We start from the raw sequence: 23,909 nt of genomic DNA on the forward strand, positions 1-23,909 counted from the left end.
TTTATCTATACTCTGCCATTATCACTATGAAGTACTTGTACCTGTACTTTATATTGAACAGTCACCATTTTATGAAATTTGTAAAATACAGAAAATACCTTACTCTTGTTTTTCATCAAAACAACCCACGTAATGCGAGTACAATCATAATAAAAGTTACAGACCACTGGACACCCCCTAAAGTAGTATGCTTAGATGGACCCTAGAAATTAGAATGAACTAACATAAATGGTACTGAACTTTTATTCAAATTGGGTTAAAAAGAAACACGGTGGCCATGAGCCAGTTCACAAACATCACACTTAAAGCTAGAAACATCACTTTCGGAAACAAATTCAAAGACAGTTTCTAAAATAACCAAACAAGGCATGTCCTAAACGACGATGTCTCAACCAAATCTCAGACATACATTTCGGCTCCCTTTGAGAACTATCAACCGACCAAGCTTGAGTTAAGTGACGATTGCTCTCTGATGTCAAGTCATGTTAATACAACTTCCCCTTCTTAGTTCCATAACCAATCGTCCTCCGAGTTTGAATATCCTTAAACACACAAAAATGAGGCAAGAAGACAACCCAACAGTGTAAGGTAATGGTTATTTGAGCCACATAAAAATGATCATAAGGAAGTGACGGAACCACAAGAACAGTAACAAGTCTAATATTATTAGTAAGGGGCGCCATACCCTTTCCAAGAGCAGGGGTGGCACCACCATTTACGTGGTAACATCAATCTAAGTAGATGGTCTTATGTTTCCAACAACTTTAGAAACAAATGTCATATGTGCAGCCAGGTTCTAAAAGAAGTTAGGTGCTAGTCAGGCGGCGGGTTGGGGTCTAGTCCCTAGGTGGCTAGGTGGGGCCTAGGCAGGCGCCTAAGCAGACTAAGCAGAGTTAAGTAAATCTATTATATTTCATGTAAATAAGTGTCTACTTATACTTAAAATATATATAATTTCATCATAAACTACCAAATAGAATGACATACATATTATGAAGTATTAAAACATAATGAAAACATGGGGAACAAGGATATAAGTGTGTTCATTTAAGTATGCAACAAGTCTTACAATTTATTGAAAAAAATAAAAATGCAAAATGAAAAGTTATCTATTTTCTGTCTAAGTGAGTTGCAACCTAAGTGGGTGCCAAGGCGGGTCTGGGCGGGTGCCTAGGCAAGCGCCTCAAAAAATCTAGGCCCCCTTTCATAATTTTCAGATGCCTAGGCATTAATCGGGGCGGTGGTTAGCCGCCTAGCGCCTAGACGGGGATTTTTAGAACAGTGATATGTAGTAGCACTGGAGTTAGTTATCCAAGCATTATTTACAACAGAATCAGAAACTTTTAAAGCGTTACCCTTTTTACCTATAGAAGTGATCAAGGTTGTGGCTTGCTCAGCCACAAGTTCTTGTTCACGCTTCGTCTTAGCAAGGGCAGCATGTTGTTTGCTGTTGTGAACATCTCGTTTTGTTCTCCAGTACCCTTCATAATAACCAATTAGCTCGTAGCATTTGGCTTTTGAGTGACCAGGAAAATTGCATTGGGCACAATTGCCATGTCCAGTGCTTTCGGATGAAGCAGTATAAGGCCGGCCACCTAAACTAGATGAATTAAACTGATTCTGAGGAAGACGGTTACGGACAACCATCGTTTTAGCATTCTTCCCCGAGCCCTTCATAACATCCTTCATGTCTGACTCGCGACGTACATAGTCATAAGATGCTTGAAGGCTCGGGGTTGGTTCTTTGGGCAGAACCTCACCACGAATTGGTTCAAACTCATCATCAAGGCCTCCCAGGAAAAGGAAAACTCAGTGCTGCTCCTTGTGATGCCTGATAAATCTTAATATCTTTTTCACAACTCATGGCTACCTTAGTGAAGTGATCTAACTCTTGAAAATTTTAGTGAGTTCACCAAAGTTGGTAGACACAGGCCTCCCATTCTGTTGGAGGCATGACACCTTCTTTTTCAAGGTATAAACTGACACTTCATTCTTCTCATCAAAGAAGGCAGTCTACAAGGCTTTCTAGATGTCAGTTGCAATTGATAAGCTAATATATCGCTTCATCAGTTCTGGCTTCATGGAGGATAGAAACCAACTCTTGACTTTTTAGTCCTCGGAGTAATATTCATCGTACTTGGGATTGTCTTTGGCTGGAGCCTTACTCGAGCAACGAATATATCCCATCTTCTTTTGGTCTAGCTATGTACATCTCAACGAGAGGTTCACATAGGTCATAGTTGTATTCATCTAGCAATGCTCCAGTATTAAAATCAGAGGCGTCAGACTAAACAACCGGAGTCAATACAAGGGGGTGATATTTATACGATACAAGGCAATATAATCCTGAATAATAGGGAAAATAAAATTAATTATAATAGTTACTCTTATAACTAGGAATCTCTTTTTTTTTTTTTGTTAGATTAGATACACAAAAGTCGAGATAATGTCATTGAATATTTTGCTTTTGGCAATAAATGTACTAACAAGTAACAAGTTGTGATCATTGAATCCCATCAATATACAAGAAAATGTCGATTAAAGTCTTTGTATCTCCTTTTATATAGTTTACTAATTTGCTTGAATTAATTAAAGGGAGGAACTACGAGCACAATTAAGTATGAGACGAAAATAAAAGCATGTCTAGATTCCGGAAAAAAAGAAGAAGAGAACGCTCCTTATGTGAGTGCCTTCAATCTTATGATAAAAACAAGGAAACTTTATCGAAAAGCTTTTGGCATTGTTCATTTTAACAAAAAACCATATTTTTACATTAAAAAGTCAATCCTGGTACTATTCACTTTACCTTTTATTTTGTCCTTATCATTAAAACTCATAGTGTTCAAACCCTTTTCATTAGTTTTCCTTAAAAACAATTGAAGACACTCCTAGACAAGGTTCTAAAACTGCTAGGCGCTAGTCGGGCAGCGGGCTAGCGCCAAGGCGGATTTAGGTAAATTTCTTGTATATTTGGTAAATAAGTGCATATTGATACTTACAAAAAATTATACTTGTATAAAATCCATGGATAAGATAATAAAAGAATGATAAAATGTAAAAAGAGTATCCAACAAGTCCAAAATTTAAAAACGCATTAAGCATATATGACATATAACCATAGTGAGGAGTATTGTAGGATGACACATGTACCACAAGTTCATAATTTAAAACAGCATAAAATGGAAAATAGGAGGAAAATAAGGAAATTTAGTAATGTAAGATACTTATTTTTAGCATCCTGAAATTTAAGTTGATACACAACACACCTTTTCTATAAAATTAACAAAATTTCAAGGTATAATTAGAACTTAGACTTTAAACAAATTAAAAAATAAAATAAAATAAAAATAAAACCACCCAGCCGCCTGGCACCGCCTAGGGCCGCCTAGAGCCATCTCGATTTTTCCAGCCGTTTTGCACAAAATCGCCTCAGTTCCAAGGCGCCGCCTAGGGCGTTTTTTAGAACAGTGCTCCTAGAAGGAAAAAAACTCATTATTTGATTAATTTTTATATCACGAGATAAAAGAATAAAATAGGGTATCATTGTAAACATGAATTTTCTTGAAACAATAACACGTGTACAAAATAATATTTTGTATTGATTTTGGGGTTACAATCTCTTTTACAATTTGATCCTTTGATTCTATGTTCGTAAGGTGTAGATTTGTGAATGAGCTGTTGATCCAAAGGGTCGTCGGGGCTTAATCTAGGGATGAACAGTTGTGTGGATTTGTTGATGTTGTTGATCCAAAGGGCTGTTGGGCTTGATCTTAGGATGAACGGATCTTGAAGGGCTTTTGGGCTTGATCTTGAAGAATGGGTGTGTGAATTTGTTGATGTTGTTCATCCAAATGGCTGTTGGGGTTTGATCTTAGGATGAACGGATGATGAACGATGAACACTTTCTTCAAGGGCTGTCAGGGCTTGATCTTGAAGGTTGAGGGAAGTTTCTTCAAGGGCTGCCGGGGCTTGATCTTGAAGGAGGATTCGACAAAGAACGAAGAGGGCTTTCTTGATCCTTCGGGATTTTCTTGAAAGCTTTAGAGTTTCAAAGCTTCAAGATTTTGGTGTGATGGGAATTGGTGAAGTGAAATGAATGAAATTGGCTTCTATTTATAGACTTTTTCAAGGCCTAATTTTGAATATAATATTCAGATAAAATAAATCATTTCTGCCAGGTGTTGACACATATCATATTTGATGACTTTTCTGATTTATTTTGATTTTTCATTGAATCACCTGCTACGTGTACAATTTATGTGACACGTAAGCATTGAAATTTTAATTATTGGTCAACATTTATTTCACCGAAATTTCGATGTCTACAAATGCTCCCACTTCAAGCCGCGTCGTATACATGTGCTTGCCACGTGTAGGAGATGCGTTTTGAAGTCCCTTAATGTAGATGTCGATTCTAGGGCCTTCAAGGCTTGATCTTGAAATAGACTGGAATTTTCTTCAAGGGCCGCTGAGGCTTGATCTTGAATTGGGCTGAAAGCTTTCTTCAAACGCCGTTGAGGCTTGTTCTTGAATTTTGTTTGAAATTTCTTCAAGGGCCGTCAAGGCTTGATCTTGAATTAGGTTGGAGGATTTTCTGGTTTCCTCCGATTGTTGGCTTTCCACAGGCTTATTCATGAACTGGACTGGGGGGTTTCTTCTACCAGACTTGCACCAAATGTCTGAATTTACTCCTTTTATGTAGAGCTAAATTTGATTCAAGGGTGGTGGAAACTTGATTTTGAATCGGACTTGTGATTTCTTCAAGGGCCGTTGGGGCTTGATCTTGAATTTAAATAGGACCACAAGCGGTTTTAGGATTCAGACACATGGCAACCAGGCACGAGGTGAAGGTGATGGTCTGTTTCTTTGTTCAATCTTTCCAATTCATACCTGAGCAGTTTGGTTAACGGTATGATCTTCAAGGGTGGTGGACACTTGATCTTGAATCAGACTTGTGATTTCTTCAAGGGCCATCGAGGCTTCTCGAGCTCTTCAATTAGAACAACGATGTCGAGCTTGGATTTGACTTAGACTCCTCTGTCTGGATTATGTGGTTCTGCAGAGAAGGGCATCGTGCTATAGTGATTTGTTATAGCTTATCATGATGCATTCTTCTCTGCTTGTTTCTTTTGCATAGCAGGAGTGGTACGCAAATTTTTGCATTTAAATGGTCCTTCAGAGCATCATTTTTCAGCGACTCATATGTGCTTGGCAGCTTCAGTGTAAAGAGCCAACATCATATCAATTGTCCTTAGGGTATTCGCTAAGGAAATTCAAGACCCATCAACAGTTGAAGACGAGCACTTAAGAGCAATGCTAGGTAAGCAACCAGGCAAAGGTTCCGGGCAATAAGTTCCAGATCGGAAGTTTGATTTCGGGTTCCGACTAATTGCTTTCTTTCTCCTTGTCTTGTAGGCAAGAGCAAGGGCAAAGGAAAAGACAGGGAAAAAACATGATATGAGATACCTTTGCTTTCGACCCTGATGATATGAGATACTTTTGCTTTTGAAGAAGTAGCGGATGAATTAGCACATGTATTTGTTACGTTTGTCTCCACATGCTTCGATGCATCATTTTTTGCTTGCCTTACCTGTTCTCCAAGCATCTGGTATTTTCTCTGGAAGTACATCAGCAGTTGAAGATGAGTACTTGAGAGCGATGCTAGGTGAGCAATCAGGGAAGGGATTCGAGGCAGTCGGTTCCTGACGAGAAGCTTGATTCCAAGTGCTGACTGATCTCTCTCTTTGTCCTTGTCCTGCAGGGGAAGAGCAAGAACCAAGAAAAGGACAGGGAGAACGCATGCTATGACATAATCTTGCTTTTGACCCTCATGATATGAGATACTTTTGCTCTGGTGTGACCTAGTTGAAGAGGTGTTTTCAGGGGGGAAGAAAACTGAGTATGTTGAGAGGTTTGGTTGTAGATGCATTCCTGGCAAGGAAGAAGAGCTAGGTGTTTTGGACATGTGCCTTGCCATGGAGGATGAAGGTTGACATATATAGGGATTTTAATAGCAGGTAGTGGTGGGGGTACGGCTTTGTCACCCACGCTTGTCGGCAAAAGTGTGGTAGTTGGAATAGTGAACTCCATGCATTTTCAACTTTGTCAGAAATCTTTGACAAAGTTGCACGTGTTATCTGACAAGCTGAGGTTGCGTCTGAAAAGTGTTGACGGATTTTATGTAGGAAAATCCGGCTTTTGAAATTCGAAGAGTAGTGTCTCTTCGATTTTTGGATTGGTGGCTGCATTGCCTCTCTTTTTATAGAGGTATTGATCACATCCAACATGTACACTTTGAAGATTGCCTGCTAGTGAAAATTGTCTCCGGTGTATTTATGAGATTTTACTCCATCTAACCCTTTTCTTTTACCATTTTTTTTTTTTGAAAATGGCCTACCCGTCTAACATCTGCTTAGATTTGAGTCTCGGGAGCGATACAGGCGTGCCGTGTCAGGGAAATATATGGTGTCCATCCTTCTTATCTTCGAATGGCCCTCTTACAGTTGAAGACTCCGTGGTGAGAGATGCAGCATCGGCTCAGGTAGTAGCTAGGAACCTCCTTACTCCTAAAGATAATAGGCTACTTTCGAGATGGACCGATAAGTTGGCTGTCCAAAACTCCCTGGCTTTCAGTGTTCAGTGCACGAGCTCTGTGTCTAATATGGGCCAACGTCTGCTTGCTCGAACTCGCCAAGTTGAATCATTGACGGTTGAGGTGGCAAATCTTAAATAAGAGATCAGAAAGCTCAAGCGCGAAAATAGAGATTGGCAGCTGCTTGCAAATAATTATTCAAAGAGCATGAAGAGGAAGCTTGATCAGCTGCAAGACTCTGAAGGTCGGATTCAAAGTGACCATCAGAGGTTTGTGGCTGTACTCTAGAGGCACTTTTTGCCTTTGTCATCTGGAGCTCAACTAAGCATTGAGGCTCCGAATAATCAACCTCTGGGGCCTCTTCTCCCTGGAGTTCCGCCAAGTATTGTGGCGATACGTGAGCAACCTTTGTAAAGGCTTCCCTTTCTTTCCTTTTTTTTTTAAATTTTGTTTTATTAAATCATACTTTTCCAAGGTGGTGGGTGCCGTGCGCCATCATTCCCCTAATTTCTCCTTTTCAATAATTCTGTTGCCACCACTTATTTTCCTTTTCCTTCTTCACTTGCTAACAGTAGTTTGCACCTTCTTTTTGTGTGTGTGTGTGTGTGTACATGTTCTGATGATGAGTATGGTAGATTAACACTGCTGGGTTCCTTGGTGGCCTTCCTCGCTACACTGCGTTCTTCTCGCATGTGGACCATCTTTTTACTTGCACAGTCACCTTATTACATTCTTTACTGAATGCAGATTGTTGTTTGCACAGTCATCGCACCATTATTTGCACAGTTATCTTATTACATTCTTCACTGCATGCGAATTGCTGTTTACACAGTCATCGCACCATTATTTGTACAGTCCGCACTTCTTTTGCTTCTACAGATTCTGCTATATATATATATATAATGTACATATATGGGATCGAACCATCACTGCACAACCATTGCATAGCCACTGCATTGCTTGCTGTCTTGCATCCTGACTGCCTTATCTTGCAATCCTGCGCTACTGCTGACTGCAATCACCACTGCGTGCACTGTTTCTTCACTGCACTGCATTCTTCACATCTGCTGCCTACTGAACTCAGTGCTAGACAAAAAAGAGTGGCTGCAAGTGCTGGTTTAAAGGCTGCGGTGAAGGAAGAAACGAAGGCAGTCGCCAGCAAATTCCTTTGTGAAGCCTTTACGCAATGAGCGTATATTCATATATATATATATATATGTGTGGAAGGTGATTGTCCCATCACCGTGTGCATATATATATATATATATATATATATATATATATGGAAGGTGATTGTCCGATCACCATGTGTGTGTGTGTGTGTGTATATATAATGTAATATAATGTGTCTATATATATAATGTGTGTACCCCACTGATGGATTTTTTGTTGTAATGCTAGGAATCCTTAATTTTGAGAAAGTAGAACAAGATGTTAGGATCCTCATGAAGTTTTTCAGAGACGTGGTAGTTGGTGGCAGAGTGAGCAAGATTTGTGTGTACCTGTGCTTTCTGCTGCCTAATGTTTGTGCAAGAGACTACAATGGGGTTCCGCTGTGTAGTGCCTTTTGATCATAGTTTTCCCTCAGTGGTGCGCTGACGTGTGGTGTTGTACAAGAGACTGCAGCAGGGCTTCGTTGTGTAATGCCTTTTGGTCACAGTTTTCTCTTGATGGTGACGTCGTCGTGCAATGCAAGAAACTGCTCGCTTAATTGTTGCGGGGTTGCGTAGTGAGATTGCGTGGCATTTTGGTTTCTTTGCTACTGTAGCGTGCTTTGAAGGACCGTCTTGTAGCTGCCCTCTTTGCCTTGCTGCACAATTTTTGCGGCTGATTTTTTTTTTTTTGTTGCAGTCATATTATTTTTTAAGTGTTTTAAGAGCAACACCATCACCATCCTTGCAAAGGAAGGTGATTCGCAAGATAGGGGAACGACGTTGAAGCTTTACGCACCACTGACTGGTCCTAAGACACTTGCTTTCCCCGCAAATGACAACTCCATGCATATTAAGTCGTGGTCTTCTGAAGTATCTTGGAAGGTGGTAGACTCTGTTCGACCAAATACAGAGAAGAAGGCGTGCACATTAAGGATTCTTATCTTGAACCCTTCGCATCATGTTTGTGACAATCATCCGGCTTCATTTGGTGTGAAGCCAAGTCCATCTTTGTTGTTGTCAACTCCGTAACCATGCTCCTTCAACTTCTTTTGAGTCTTGGTAAGGTTACGTTCTTTGTCGTTGACGGTGTTTTAAACCTTCTTTCCAGGATTCGAAGAGGAAGCGAAGTCGTACCTAGCCTTCGACATGAGTTTGTAGGCGTTTGGATCAAAACCTTCCTCGATCCTTTTGGTTGGAAGAAAGCTCGATTCCAACCCATTTGGCAGAGCTTTTATGAAGCTTTGTGGTAGTCTTGCAACCTTAGCGTCACCTAGCTGTGTCAGGGGCAAAATCGCATTCGTCTTGAGCAACTTCACATTATCCTTGTACCATTGTGTATCGGCTTTTCTTACTCTAGTTTCGAATGAGGATTGACCATTCTTTCTTCTTGACATCAGGATGTATCGGAATATGGTTGTGTTTGGTCCTTTTGAAGGCGTTCTATTCCCTTTGGTTGTTGCAGGTTTAGCAAGCTTGTCATCGTTTTTGCTTGAAGATGGCACGGCTTGCCTAGGGATGGCAACGGTTCGGTTTGGGGACGGAAATGTTATATCCATCCCCATAACCATTAAAATTAACCATACCCATAACCGCAAAATAACCATCGGGGATTATCCATAACCATATCCATCGGGTAACAGATTTTCAATCGGTTATCGGTTATATCCATCTTCGTCAAAAAAAAAAAATATTATATTCATCCAATTGACGCACTATAAATTTTAGTAGATACTAATTTTGCCATTAAATAGCCACATCCAATTACAAAAAACATAACAATATATATTTGAAGTTGTTCATGATAAGCCAATATGATAAATTGGTCCAATAAAAAAGAAAAAGAGGACAAAAATAAATACGAAGGGAAGATAAAACATGTAAACTAAATATATGACAACAAACAAGAAGACAATTATTGATTTAATTTTGCATAATTCTATGGGCTTATAACATATGTAATAAACTGAAAAACTGATGCTAATTGATAATTTGCATGAATCAAATAACATGAAAAAGAATAAAAGATTACCTATTGAGCTTACAACTGATGCGAGATTTATACGCACACAAATTAAACCCTCTTTTTATCAATTGTAGTATATGTATAAGTAGGGATCGTTCTGGACCGGGGATTAGGAGGGAATGCAAATCTCTTGGAAACTGACTCAAAAACGTAAAATAAAGTTTAAAACACTAAACTAGACTCAAAGAATGCAAAATTAAAGTTTAAAACACTAAGACAAACCAAAAACTCAAAATGCTTTAAAAAAAACACAAACTAAAATGATTTCTAACTAAATTGACATTAAAGTAAAGGGGGATTTAAGTTTATACGAAATTAAATTAAATGAACAAATTAAAACAGAATGTAAATATGGAATTGATGAAATGGAATGAATGGATGATAGAATAGCTAAGGGGTTCATCTCCATACATGTTACACTTGCATAATAAAAAGATTTCCAATTGCATTTCAACAAATCATTAATTCTCAACGCCCCGGGTCAATTAGGTCCGCTTAAATTAACCGTCAAGTTTTCCTTAAGTTAATGAATTGGATGGGTTAGCGCAACGCAATTCACAACATTCTCCAAAAGTCCTTTACGTGAAAAGCACAATAAAGATACAATAAAAAATCATTAAGCATCATGAAAACTTTAAGTGTTGACGAGGCATTCGTTACTATGGAATACGCATGAAACTTATGCCAAGAATTCATTTAACGCGATTGTTTATAAGCAACCTCCACTACTTGTGAATATAAGTTCGTAACTATTAGGTGAAACTCACTTATATTCTAGCGTCATATTCATGCATGAAAATTAAGTGTACACTCTCAATAAACATACATAAATAAGTTATCAATCAAACGGTTAAACAAATTGAACCACAACTTATGAAACGCAATTAGAAGTAATCAAATCAAAATGCAAGCATAAACATTTATTTCGAATTACCCCCTAGCTAAAGGGGGATTAGTTCTTCATAACATTGAAATCAAAGAAACACCTAAACATTCCAACAACTCAAACTTGAATTGTATGAACGTTTAGGCACTCTTCTCTTCCATTCCTTATACGTACAAAACAAAGAGAATTAAAATGAAACATTGAAATCAAAGAATCACCTAAACATTCCAACAACTCAAACTTGAATTGTATGAACGTTTAGGCACTCTTCTCTTCCATTCCTTATACGTACAAAACAAAGAGAATTGAATTTAAACTTTGAAATCAAAGAAACACCTAAACATTCCAACAACTCAAACTTGAATTGTATGAACGTTTAGGCCCTCTTATCTTCCTCGTTATTGTAGCACAAGGTCTAAGGTGAGGTTTGGGGGATTATGGAAATGGTAGAGGAGTGGTTTGGAGGGTTGGGAAGTGGTGGAAATGAAAAGATGGTTTTGGAAATGAAGAGAACCCACGGCAACAAGGTTGCTGTTTTTGTGTTTGTTGTTGTGTTGTGAATGAGATGATATGGGGAGTGAATGCAAGGGTATTTATAGGAGGAGTGGAGATGTATATGGCTATTTGTTTAAGGTGTTTGTGTGGAGGAATGATGGAGAATTGCATGTGGAATGGCTGCAATGATGAAGAATGAAAGCTGGAAAATAAAAGGGAAAGCTGGAAATCTGAAAATGCAAATGGGAATCCTGAAATGCAAAGGTGGCCACGGTTTTGAGTGTGTTTTGTGTTGGAAATGCATGTGAATGCATGTGAATGTTGTTTGTGTGAAGTGTGTGTGTTGAATGGTTTCTTGGTGAGGGATGTGGAGTGGTTGAATGTGGTGCAATGATAATGTTTTGTGGCTGAATTGGTGGTGGAATTATGATGGGAGTGCATATGATTAAAGAGTGGGAGTGCATGTGGGTGAATGTGAAGGGAATGCATGTGTTGATGACTAGGTTAGTGGGTGGAAATCTGAAAATGGCATAAGGGAATGGGAGCTCACGGTTTTGAGTTGTTTGTTTGTGTGAAGTGTGTGTGAATGCATGTGAAGATGCTAATAAATAATGCATGTAGGGTTAGGAAATAAAATCATAACTTAAAGGGAGATGATTAAAGGGTGTTGAAAGGTTTGAAATGCATGTGTTGAATTGGTGGTTGAATGATGAAAGAATAAGTGAATGATTATGATAAGTGTATAAGTGAATGATTATGATAAGTGTATGATATGTTAAGTGATAAATGAATGATATGTTAAGTGATAAATGAATGATATGTGGTGAGTGATAAGTGAATGGAAGTGATAAGTGATAAGTGAATGGAAGTGATAAGTGAATGGTTTGATAAGTGAATGATATGATAAGTGAATGATATGATAAATGAATGCTTTAAGTGTTTAAAATAGGGAACAAAGCCCTTCCTTGCATGGCAAGGAAGGGAGACACAAGGAAACACACGACAATGTCCTAAGGTTGCAAGGAATGTTGTTTTTGTGTTCTAAAATGCGTAGGAGTCTTCAATGATGCTTAAACATGAGGTCTTTTAGGATTTAACTTTCCTACTTCAAGTCTTTAATTTCGTCCATCCTCTTGGCTCCAAGCATATGATATCCATTCCAATCTCTAATTTGCTCCAAAAGGCTCCAAAAGGCTCCAAAAGGCATCCTTTTGCATACCTTGCCCTTAGAACCTGAAAACACACAAAAGAAGCATAAAGGACTAAAATAACTAGAGAAACATAACGTAAATGCACGAGAACAAGCCATTTAAGTCGCATGAATATGCTCCTATCAAATACCCCCACACTTATCTTTTGCTAGTCCTCGAGCAAAACAGAAAGAAAAACAAAACAAAACCAAACGAAACAAAACAAGTAAAACACAACCTAAACCTTCCAACAACCGTCTTAGGGATTTCCAATGCACATGACACGTTAAAAATCATCATTCCCACAGATTTTAGTCATCTTCACACTTAAGTACATTCTTAATCATAGTCACCATATACTAGTTCACAATTAAGCATTTAAAACCATGTTTTGAATGTAGTAACATGCCTTAGAGAAATTGCTCAAATCCTTACAAGATATGCACTCGTTTTTCACACAGATTTTCTGACTACACACCCTACACTAGTTATATGTGAGAAGATTGATGTAAACATGTAGACGAACACTCACATATGTTATAACAAGGAAAGCATTTTCTGGATTTACAATAATGACATGAATATGATCTCATGAATGGAATGCTACTACTTAGAATGAGAACCAGTGATTCCATAAGCTCATATCAATTTCAAACTCCACATTATTGAACACATAACGATCAAGATAGAAGTCAAAGGGGTGTAACGGGGCTAAAGGTGTTTGGCTAACAAAGAAGGTATATGGAAAACAAAGGTTCTTAAAGAAATAGCGAGCAAAGCATTTGAATTAACGTAGAATTCACTTTTGAATGAAAACTCAACTTTTGAACAACAAGGGGGAACAAGCTCTTTTTTTTTCTTTTTTTTTTCTTTCTTTCTTTTCTCTTCTTTTCTGTTTTTCTTTTTCATATGTTTTTCACAATTTTTTTTTTTTTTTTTTCTTTTCTTTTGACTCTCAAAACATACAAACTTAAGAACAAACTTTTACTCCCCCACACTCATTTTCTTGCAAAATGTACTCAAAAGGAATTCATTTAAGTCATGCTCACTATCTTTTAAGAACAAGGGTACGGATGGTCCTAATCTAGGCTAGGTAAGGGGTGATATGGTTAGCAAAGAAAATAGGTTAAACGAGGCTCAACGGTGTTAAGACTTACAATATATACGAAATATGGGAAGTAAGGCTATTTGGCTATGGTGGCAACTACACAACTTCATCTTGATATATGTTATGCAACTCAATATCATGCTTTGAATGAAACGGATATAAGTTCTAGCATTTAGTTCTATCATGATACAATTGCATTCTAAGTAGCAACCAAGCAAGGAATAATGAGATCATTCAACAACTTTAGAAAACAAAGAATCACAGAAAATAACTCTCCAAAGAAGGTAATGGCTCGAGTCTCACAGGGTTGTAGCGTTTGTTTGAGTTCCTTCCTTCAAAAAACGAATTTTTCTTTTATGATTGCATGTGAAGTCATACATTATAACCATAACTAAGCATAAACCAAGAGTAAATCAAACTTTTCTCTATGTTTATAACTCTTTTTAACAGTCATGCAATTACAAACCAAATCCTTATCATTGTGTTGGAAGGTACCCTAAGACACAAACTCACAAAAACGACTCAAAACACTCTTTTTAGGCTTTTCAAAACAATTTTTCAAATTTTTATGTGCTTTTCGGAGTTATAAAAACAAAACATACTAAAACACTCTAAAACAACTTAAAAACACCTTAAAACAGCAAGGAACAACATTTGAAGTTATGGGTGATAAAATCCCACGAATTTGCATTAACAACATTAGTTACCCCCCCCACATTTAAATCAAACATTGTCCTCAATGTTTTAAGCATAGATTCACACAAAACATAAGTAATCACACAAACAACAACTAAACATACTAAACATGGCAGAATGTAATTAACAAAGAGAAGAGTTTAGAGACGCAAATCTGGTTATAGAGTGTAAATTCCATCTTCTCCTTGGTAATTGCATTGAGGCTTTTGATCTTTGTGATTCCACAGGCTTACTCTTGAACTGGTTTCTGCCCATCGTTGATTTTCCTTTGTGCTACTTCTTGAACTGGGCAGCAGGATGGTTCATTTGGTCTCCCCCGAAGGTCTGAGCTTATCCTTTGGTCTGTTTCTTTGTTCAATCTTTCCAATTCGTATTGAAAAGGGTTGGAGGATAACTCAGCCTATGTTTGTCTCCACATGCTTCAATGTATCATTTTCACTTGCCTTACTCGCTCCCCTTTGCAGAAGTGGTCCCTTCTCTGGAAGTGTATCAACCGTTGAAGATGACTACTCGAGAGCAACGCTAGGTAAGCAATCAGGAATAGATTCCAGGCAGTTGGCTCCAGAACGGAAGACTGACTCCAAGTGCCGGCTGATTGCTTCTTTTACTTTGCCATGCGAGTAAGAACAAGGACAAAGAAAAAGACAGGGAAAGAGCATGATATGAGATACTTTTGCTTTTGACCTTGATGATATGAGATACCTTTGCTTTTGAAGAAGCGGTGAATGAATCAGCACATGTATTTGTTGTGCTGTTTCCTCCTAGGTCATCTGTACTCCAGACATCTAGTATCATCTTTGGGGAAGAAGAAAGAATTGAGTATTTCGAAAGGCTTTGCTGGGAGTGCGCCCTCAGAGGTGAGGGAGAGTTGGGCATTTTCTTCAGGTTTGCCCTGCCATAAAAGACGAAGGTCGACATATATAGAGATAATATCAAGTGGTGGTACTTTTTACCCTTGTCGACAAACGTTTTGATCCCGCAATTCCGGCTTTTTGAAATAGTGGCGCCTCTTCGATCTTTGAATACGCCTCTTCGATTTCTGAGCAGGCGCCCCTTCGATTTCTGAACGACGCCCCTTCGCTTTCTGAACGACACGTGGTAGTGCAGATGCGACTCCTTTTGACAAAGCTGCACGCGTCTTCTGAAAAGCAGAGAAAGCGTCGCCGAACTTTGCGCTTGTCGGCTAAAGACGTGTAGTTGCGATGATGGCCTCCACGTGTTTTCAGCTTTGTCAGAAATCTTTTGACAAAGTTGAACGCGTTTTCTGAAAAGCCGAGGGAGCGTCGCCTAACTTACGCCGGAAAATCCGGCTCTTTGAATCGGTGGACGCGTCGCCTTGGCATTTTATAGAGCTATCGATCACCGCCAACATACACACTCTGAAGATTTCCCATTCCTGAAACTCGACTCCGGCCCTTTGTGAAATTTTTAACTCCATCCACCCCTTCTCTTTGAACACTTTTGAAAAAAAAAAATGGCAAACTCATCGAACCTTAGCTTAGATTTGAGTCTCAGCAGCGATCCGGTTGCGCCCCGTCAAGGTAATGTATGGCGCCCTTCTTTTTTATCTTCTAACGGTCCTCTTTCAGGTGAAGACTCTGTGATGCAGGACGCCACAACAGCTACAATAGTAGCTAAAAACCTCCTCACTCCAAAAGATAGTAGGCTGCTGTCAGGACGGTCCGATGAGTTGGCCGTTCAAGAGTCCCTCGCACTTAGTGTTCAGTGTGCGAGCTCTGTGTCCAACATGGGCCTACGCCTGCTTGCCCGCTCCCGTCAGGTGGAATCGTTGATGGCAGAGGTGGAAAGACTTAAGCAAGAGATCCAGCAGCTTAAGTACGAGAATAGAAGTTTGCATGTGCTTGCAAATAACTATTCGTCGGGGATGAAGAGGAAGCTTGATGAGCTGCAAGAATCTGAGGGTCGAATTCACAGTGACCGTCAAAGGCTTGCGTCTTATCTCCAGAGGCACCTTTTTCCTGGGTCATCCAGCGCTTGGCCAAGTATTGAGGCCTGGAATGCTCTAGCTCCGATGCCTCCCGCTCCGATGGCTTCCGCTCCGATGCCTCCCGCTTCTATGCCTCCCGCTTCTGCGCCTTCCGCTTCTGCGCCTCGTAGTGGGGCTTCACGTAAACAACCTTTGTGAAGCTCCACCTTTCTCCATGTTTAGTATCTTTCTTTCAAATTTTTTTTTTTTATTTTTTTTATTTTTTATTAACATAAATAAAATCAAACGGCATGGAATTTATCTTTGAATGGGCGGTGATACTTGAAATGATCCGGTAATAGTTTAAATTCCAGATTGGGTGCCTGAATCATTAACCACATGTTAGTATAAAAGAAAATTGAAATTCGGGGAGGCGGCTTACCTGTGTGCTCCAAAATGAACTCCAGAATAAACACCCCTTCGAAAGTTATGACTTGTCCCGTGTCATAAAATCCAACTTCCTTGGGAATTGTGGTTTCAAATTTGTCCTCTTTGATGCCTTCTACATCTTCTCCAGCCACTACCTTCTCTTGAATCATTCTTCTTGGTGTACAAAGTCCTTTGAAGAATTCAACACCATCTAAAACTTGCTGTGTTGCACCAAGAATTTGAATAGCATTTTGCACCTTTGGGAAGGCTTCCACGATGTCCTTTTTACTCTCTTCTTGGTTGGGAATCAAAAACCTGCTAGGAAAAGGGACATTGGGTGGAATAACATCAGAATAACATGAAATTGGGACGTCCTTACTGGTGGTGGGTGGTTTAGAGGGCTTAGGGGGCTGCGGCAAGGGTTGTTCTACCCTTGCCGTGTGCATGTCTTCTTCCTCCTCCTCAATTAGCAGCTCTTCATCCACTTCTAGGCTATGTTTGGACATTTTTAGGTCAGCTCCAACCTCCATAGCACTTCCCAAAGTGATAGCATTATGGATTTCAAAATCTTCCTTCGAGTTTTCAATAGTTGAGTTGGAAAGTTCACTTTGCTCTTGAATTTGTTTCATGAACTCCATAATCTGCCCAAATTGCTCGTCCAATTTACCCAACTTCTTGTCTTGATTTTGTTCGTCCTGCGTCAAAGAGGTTAGTAATTGAAATTTTTTATCATTATCCATGGACATACTTGAACTTGATTGGAATTGTTGTGGCTGCATAGGTGTTGTATTGAACTCCTCATATGGTTGCCAATATGCTTCTTGTTGAGCCTCCTTGGCTTGATTTTGTGACCCCTGCGCCAAAGAATTTATTTCATTAAGAATTTGAATATAATCTACTGGCGAACTTGAATTTAATTGAGCATATTGCATATGAAGTTGTGGTGGCTGCATAGGTCTTGAATAGAACTCCTCATATGGTTGCCAATATGCTTCACGTTGAACTTGTTGATCTTCCCACCATATAGAGTTTGAATGATCCCTCCAATCTCTTTGTGGACATTGATTGGCTTGAAATCCTTGCCTATATGAAGCACCAAATGTAGGGACACTCTGCATTGTGGTCCTTTCGGCATACGGCGACAATTTAGAAGTAAGATTTGCCAATTGAGCTTGAATGCTAGCAAAATCCATATCTTACTTCTCTAGTACCTAAAAAGACAGAGAACTAAATCAAAAATCAAAAGTAACAACAAACAAAGAAAACAACACTAAGTTAGAAACTAAAACGAAAACAACTAAACCAAAAAAAAAGAAAAGAACTAAGGGATTAGCAAAGTTGCTAATCCCCGGCAACGGCGCCAAAATTTGATGCGAGATTTATACGCACACAAATTAAACCCTCTTTTTATCAATTGTAGTATATGTATAAGTAGGGATCGTTCTGGACCGGGGATTAGGAGGGAATGCAAATCTCTTGGAAACTGACTCAAAAACGTAAAATAAAGTTTAAAACACTAAACTAGACTCAAAGAATGCAAAATTAAAGTTTAAAACACTAAGACAAACCAAAAACTCAAAATGCTTTAAAAAAACACAAACTAAAATGATTTCTAACTAAATTGACATTAAAGTAAAGGGGGATTTAAGTTTATACGAAATTAAATTAAATGAACAAATTAAAACAGAATGTAAATATGGAATTGATGAAATGGAATGAATGGATGATAGAATAGCTAAGGGGTTCATCTCCATACATGTTACACTTGCATAATAAAAAGATTTCCAATTGCATTTCAACAAATCATTAATTCTCAACGCCCCGGGTCAATTAGGTCCGCTTAAATTAACCGTCAAGTTTTCCTTAAGTTAATGAATTGGATGGGTTAGCGCAACGCAATTCACAACATTCTCCAAAAGTCCTTTACGTGAAAAGCACAATAAAGATACAATAAAAAATCATTAAGCATCATGAAAACTTTAAGTGTTGACGAGGCATTCGTTACTATGGAATACGCATGAAACTTATGCCAAGAATTCATTTAACGCGATTGTTTATAAGCAACCTCCACTACTTGTGAATATAAGTTCGTAACTATTAGGTGAAACTCACTTATATTCTAGCGTCATATTCATGCATGAAAATTAAGTGTACACTCTCAATAAACATACATAAATAAGTTATCAATCAAACGGTTAAACAAATTGAACCACAACTTATGAAACGCAATTAGAAGTAATCAAATCAAAATGCAAGCATAAACATTTATTTCGAATTACCCCCTAGCTAAAGGGGGATTAGTTCTTCATAACATTGAAATCAAAGAAACACCTAAACATTCCAACAACTCAAACTTGAATTGTATGAACGTTTAGGCACTCTTCTCTTCCATTCCTTATACGTACAAAACAAAGAGAATTAAAATGAAACATTGAAATCAAAGAATCACCTAAACATTCCAACAACTCAAACTTGAATTGTATGAACGTTTAGGCACTCTTCTCTTCCATTCCTTATACGTACAAAACAAAGAGAATTGAATTTAAACTTTGAAATCAAAGAAACACCTAAACATTCCAACAACTCAAACTTGAATTGTATGAACGTTTAGGCCCTCTTATCTTCCTCGTTATTGTAGCACAAGGTCTAAGGTGAGGTTTGGGGGATTATGGAAATGGTAGAGGAGTGGTTTGGAGGGTTGGGAAGTGGTGGAAATGAAAAGATGGTTTTGGAAATGAAGAGAACCCACGGCAACAAGGTTGCTGTTTTTGTGTTTGTTGTTGTGTTGTGAATGAGATGATATGGGGAGTGAATGCAAGGGTATTTATAGGAGGAGTGGAGATGTATATGGCTATTTGTTTAAGGTGTTTGTGTGGAGGAATGATGGAGAATTGCATGTGGAATGGCTGCAATGATGAAGAATGAAAGCTGGAAAATAAAAGGGAAAGCTGGAAATCTGAAAATGCAAATGGGAATCCTGAAATGCAAAGGTGGCCACGGTTTTGAGTGTGTTTTGTGTTGGAAATGCATGTGAATGCATGTGAATGTTGTTTGTGTGAAGTGTGTGTGTTGAATGGTTTCTTGGTGAGGGATGTGGAGTGGTTGAATGTGGTGCAATGATAATGTTTTGTGGCTGAATTGGTGGTGGAATTATGATGGGAGTGCATATGATTAAAGAGTGGGAGTGCATGTGGGTGAATGTGAAGGGAATGCATGTGTTGATGACTAGGTTAGTGGGTGGAAATCTGAAAATGGCATAAGGGAATGGGAGCTCACGGTTTTGAGTTGTTTGTTTGTGTGAAGTGTGTGTGAATGCATGTGAAGATGCTAATAAATAATGCATGTAGGGTTAGGAAATAAAATCATAACTTAAAGGGAGATGATTAAAGGGTGTTGAAAGGTTTGAAATGCATGTGTTGAATTGGTGGTTGAATGATGAAAGAATAAGTGAATGATTATGATAAGTGTATAAGTGAATGATTATGATAAGTGTATGATATGTTAAGTGATAAATGAATGATATGTTAAGTGATAAATGAATGATATGTGGTGAGTGATAAGTGAATGGAAGTGATAAGTGATAAGTGAATGGAAGTGATAAGTGAATGGTTTGATAAGTGAATGATATGATAAGTGAATGATATGATAAATGAATGCTTTAAGTGTTTAAAATAGGGAACAAAGCCCTTCCTTGCATGGCAAGGAAGGGAGACACAAGGAAACACACGACAATGTCCTAAGGTTGCAAGGAATGTTGTTTTTGTGTTCTAAAATGCGTAGGAGTCTTCAATGATGCTTAAACATGAGGTCTTTTAGGATTTAACTTTCCTACTTCAAGTCTTTAATTTCGTCCATCCTCTTGGCTCCAAGCATATGATATCCATTCCAATCTCTAATTTGCTCCAAAAGGCTCCAAAAGGCTCCAAAAGGCATCCTTTTGCATACCTTGCCCTTAGAACCTGAAAACACACAAAAGAAGCATAAAGGACTAAAATAACTAGAGAAACATAACGTAAATGCACGAGAACAAGCCATTTAAGTCGCATGAATATGCTCCTATCAACAACATGCACCAATTTCTTGATAGTGAGACTCTTGAAGAGAGATGAATCTGATAAACTTGGAACATTTGATAATTGATATATAAAATGATTCAATGAATTAATTTGGTTGAGTATAACAATAAGAGTATTGAATTGATGAGGTTGTTGGTATGCCCCATGTATGATGTTTGGTGCATAATAAAGATAGTCTAGGGTTTGATGCATGCATAATGAATTAGTACTATAGGGATAGGAATAATTGAAGACGTTGTGGGCATGATTCCAAGACTTCAAAAGGCATAATTGAATATAATATATATATATATATATATATCAAATATATATATATATATCAAATATATATATATATATTTCAAATATATATATATATATATATAATATTCGGATTGGATTCGGGTACGGATATGGATTGGGTACCCCTATAACCATTTCCAAAACCATAACCAAATAAAGTTAACGGTTTTTCACCATATCCAAACCATACCCAAATTTTCATATCCAAATCCAATCTATTCGGGCGATTATCCACGGTTAACGAGTTTAACGGTTAGAATTGCCATCCCCTTCTTGCTTCTTGGGCATGGCTTGCCATTCCTGCTTTTTAGGTGCTGCTTTGCCCGTGGATTTGATCTCTTCTGGAAGAGCTTCGAGCACCATGTCTTCATCCATGTAGAATTGGCGTTTGGAAAGTGTGATTCGGCTTCGGTGAATGGCTTAGTATCACCTTGGATCACCTTTACTCATTCTCGGTAGAATTTTAAGCATTGGTGGAGGGTGGATGGCACTACTCCATTCCCGTGGATCCACGGCCTTCCCAGGAGCAAGCTGTAGGAAATTCTTGCATCAATTACGTGGAATATCATGCTTGATTTGAGTTCACCAATGGTCATCTCCACTCGGATCATACCCATCGCTCTTTGTCCTCCATGGTTAAAACCCTAGATCAGCAGACGGCTTAGGGACAGTTCATCCACCTTGATGCCGATTGTGGCCATTGTGGACTTTGGCATGATGTTTATGGCCGACCCACCATCTACAAACATGCAGTTGACTTTGTGCTCCCTTATGTACCCAGAGACGAAGAGAAGACGGTTGTGAGGCTTTGATCCCAGCAATAAGTCTTCGTCAGTGAAGTTGATTGCATCATGGGCAACACAACATGTGGCACTTGCCAAGACCACTGCTAGTGCTCTTCGCATCTTCTTGGGCAATCGTAGCGCTTCATCGATGCTAAAGTGTGTTGGCAAACCTTCTTTGACTGTGAGGGTCTTTTCTCCCTCAGTGGTAATAGCTTTGCCTTTTGAGGGCTCTTCCATTTCTAATTCAACCATGTGACAGGCGATGGTAGTGCACTGTTGGAAAAAGTCCTTCGAGAAATACTCATGCAAAGAGACGAGAATGCGTGGCTCTTGCTCCATAAGTTCCCCAGCATATGTTGGCTTATCAGTCCTTAAGTTTCTTTTAGGTTTCCCATTGTTATGGCGGTGGTGATTTCCTCTTTGTTCCACATTTGGCTATATGACTCGTGGTTTTGGCTTCCTTGTCTTTTTGTAGGTCACCAATGTTCATCCTTCTGCATCATCGGTATGTGCATCTTGGTCGCTTGCCCCAAGTGATGGTTGTATAAAAGGTGTTATACAACTTAAGCATTGACGGGAACAGTCAGGTGTTACTTGGAGAGGTATGGGATCGAACGATCTAAACACAATCGTAGTAGTATGCGTTGTGGCTGCGTCTGCAAGGTCAAGCTCAAATTGCCCTTGTTGTGCTAGCTTCATGATGAGTTCTTTGAGGACGAAGAACTTGCCAACATGATGGTTCACAATACAATGGTACTTGCAATACCTAAGATCGTTTACGCGATTCATCTCTTCAGGGCCCTTGCATTCGGGTAGCTCGATCACCTTATTTTCCAGCAAGTCGTCTAGCATTGCAGCCATGTCAGAGTTAGGAAAAGGGAACGTCTTCTGCTCCAGTTCCCTTAAGGTGCTTTTGTACCTGTCTTTGGTGTGAGAAAGCTCACCTTTCTTTATCTCATTTCCTTTGTTCTAGGAGGAGAACTTGATGGGCGCAGAGGAGGCCTTGATAGGGATAGTGTTGATAGTAAAAGTTTCCTTGGCGGGCTTCTTCCCAGTCTTGTCTACATTTCAGGCAAACACCTTATCCTTCTTGAAGTTAATGATTGGCTCATTATTCCCGTGATTGGCGATACTCAGCTCCATGTCGTGCGAACGAGTTGCCAGTTCCTCAAATGTTCTTGGTTTTATGTCTTGAATGATGTAATGTAACCCCCAGAGCATGCCTTGAACACACATCTCAATGGCGTAGGTTTCAGAAAGCCGATCTTTGCAATCCAGACATAAGGAACGCCATCTATTAATGTAGTCAACGACAAGTTCATCCTTCCACTGTTTCGTACTAGTCAACTCCATCATGTTTACAGTATGGCGAGTGCTGTAGAAATAGTTGAGGAATTCCCTTTTTAGCTGATCCCAACTGTTGATAGACTCGGGCTCGAGGTCGGTGTACCAGTCAAAAGCGTTACCTTTCAGCGAGCATATGAACTGTTTGACGAGGTAGTCTCCCTCCGTCCCAGCATTGTTGCAAGTTTTAATGAAATGGGCGACATGTTGCTTTGGGTTTTCCTTTCTATCGAACTGCATGAATTTTGGCGGCTGATAACCCCTTGGCATCTTCAAAGCCTCAATTTTCTTGGAGTAGGGCTTTGAGTACAGTACGGAGTCATGTGAACTTCCTTCTTACTGCATTTTGATGGTGTTTGCGATCATCTCCTGTAGCTGTTGGATAGAGAAAGATCCCATAAATGTCGTTGCTTGGTCTGGCTTCAACTTCTCTTTGACTTTCTCCCCTGGAAGCTCCTCTTCTTTGTCGACTTCTTTCTTTAATGGACCAACCTTTGGGTCGACTTTCACGTCAAGCTGCGTATCTAGTTGGTTGACGAGTGCAACAATTTGCATGTCTTTCTCCTCCACAGTCCGTGTGAGCTTTGTGATTGCTTCATTCATTTGAGCTAGCTACTTCTCGATTGAAGTTGCTCCGGTGGTCATGACTTGCATGGTTGTGTTGCCGCTTGAGTTGGCATCGGAGAGTAGGGACTCTGAATATTTCCTCGGGCTCTCTTCTCTTGGCACCCTTAGCGAGGCTAGGGTGATCCCAGGCTCGTGCCTCAGGTGCTCTTGTTGCTTCAATAGAGTTAATGCAGAGGCGGAAGCTGCGGCAAAAAGAGCTCTTGCCTTGCTTTAGGTTGTGATGCCTGAAATATCACCACTTGCGCGCGAGGATGTTCTTGTTCTTTACTTTGATTGTGGGAACAGCTTGATCCTT

The sequence above is a fragment of the Pyrus communis genome, chromosome 1 (genome assembly GCF_963583255.1).
Source record: "Pyrus communis chromosome 1, drPyrComm1.1, whole genome shotgun sequence".
Taxonomy (NCBI): domain Eukaryota; kingdom Viridiplantae; phylum Streptophyta; class Magnoliopsida; order Rosales; family Rosaceae; genus Pyrus; species Pyrus communis.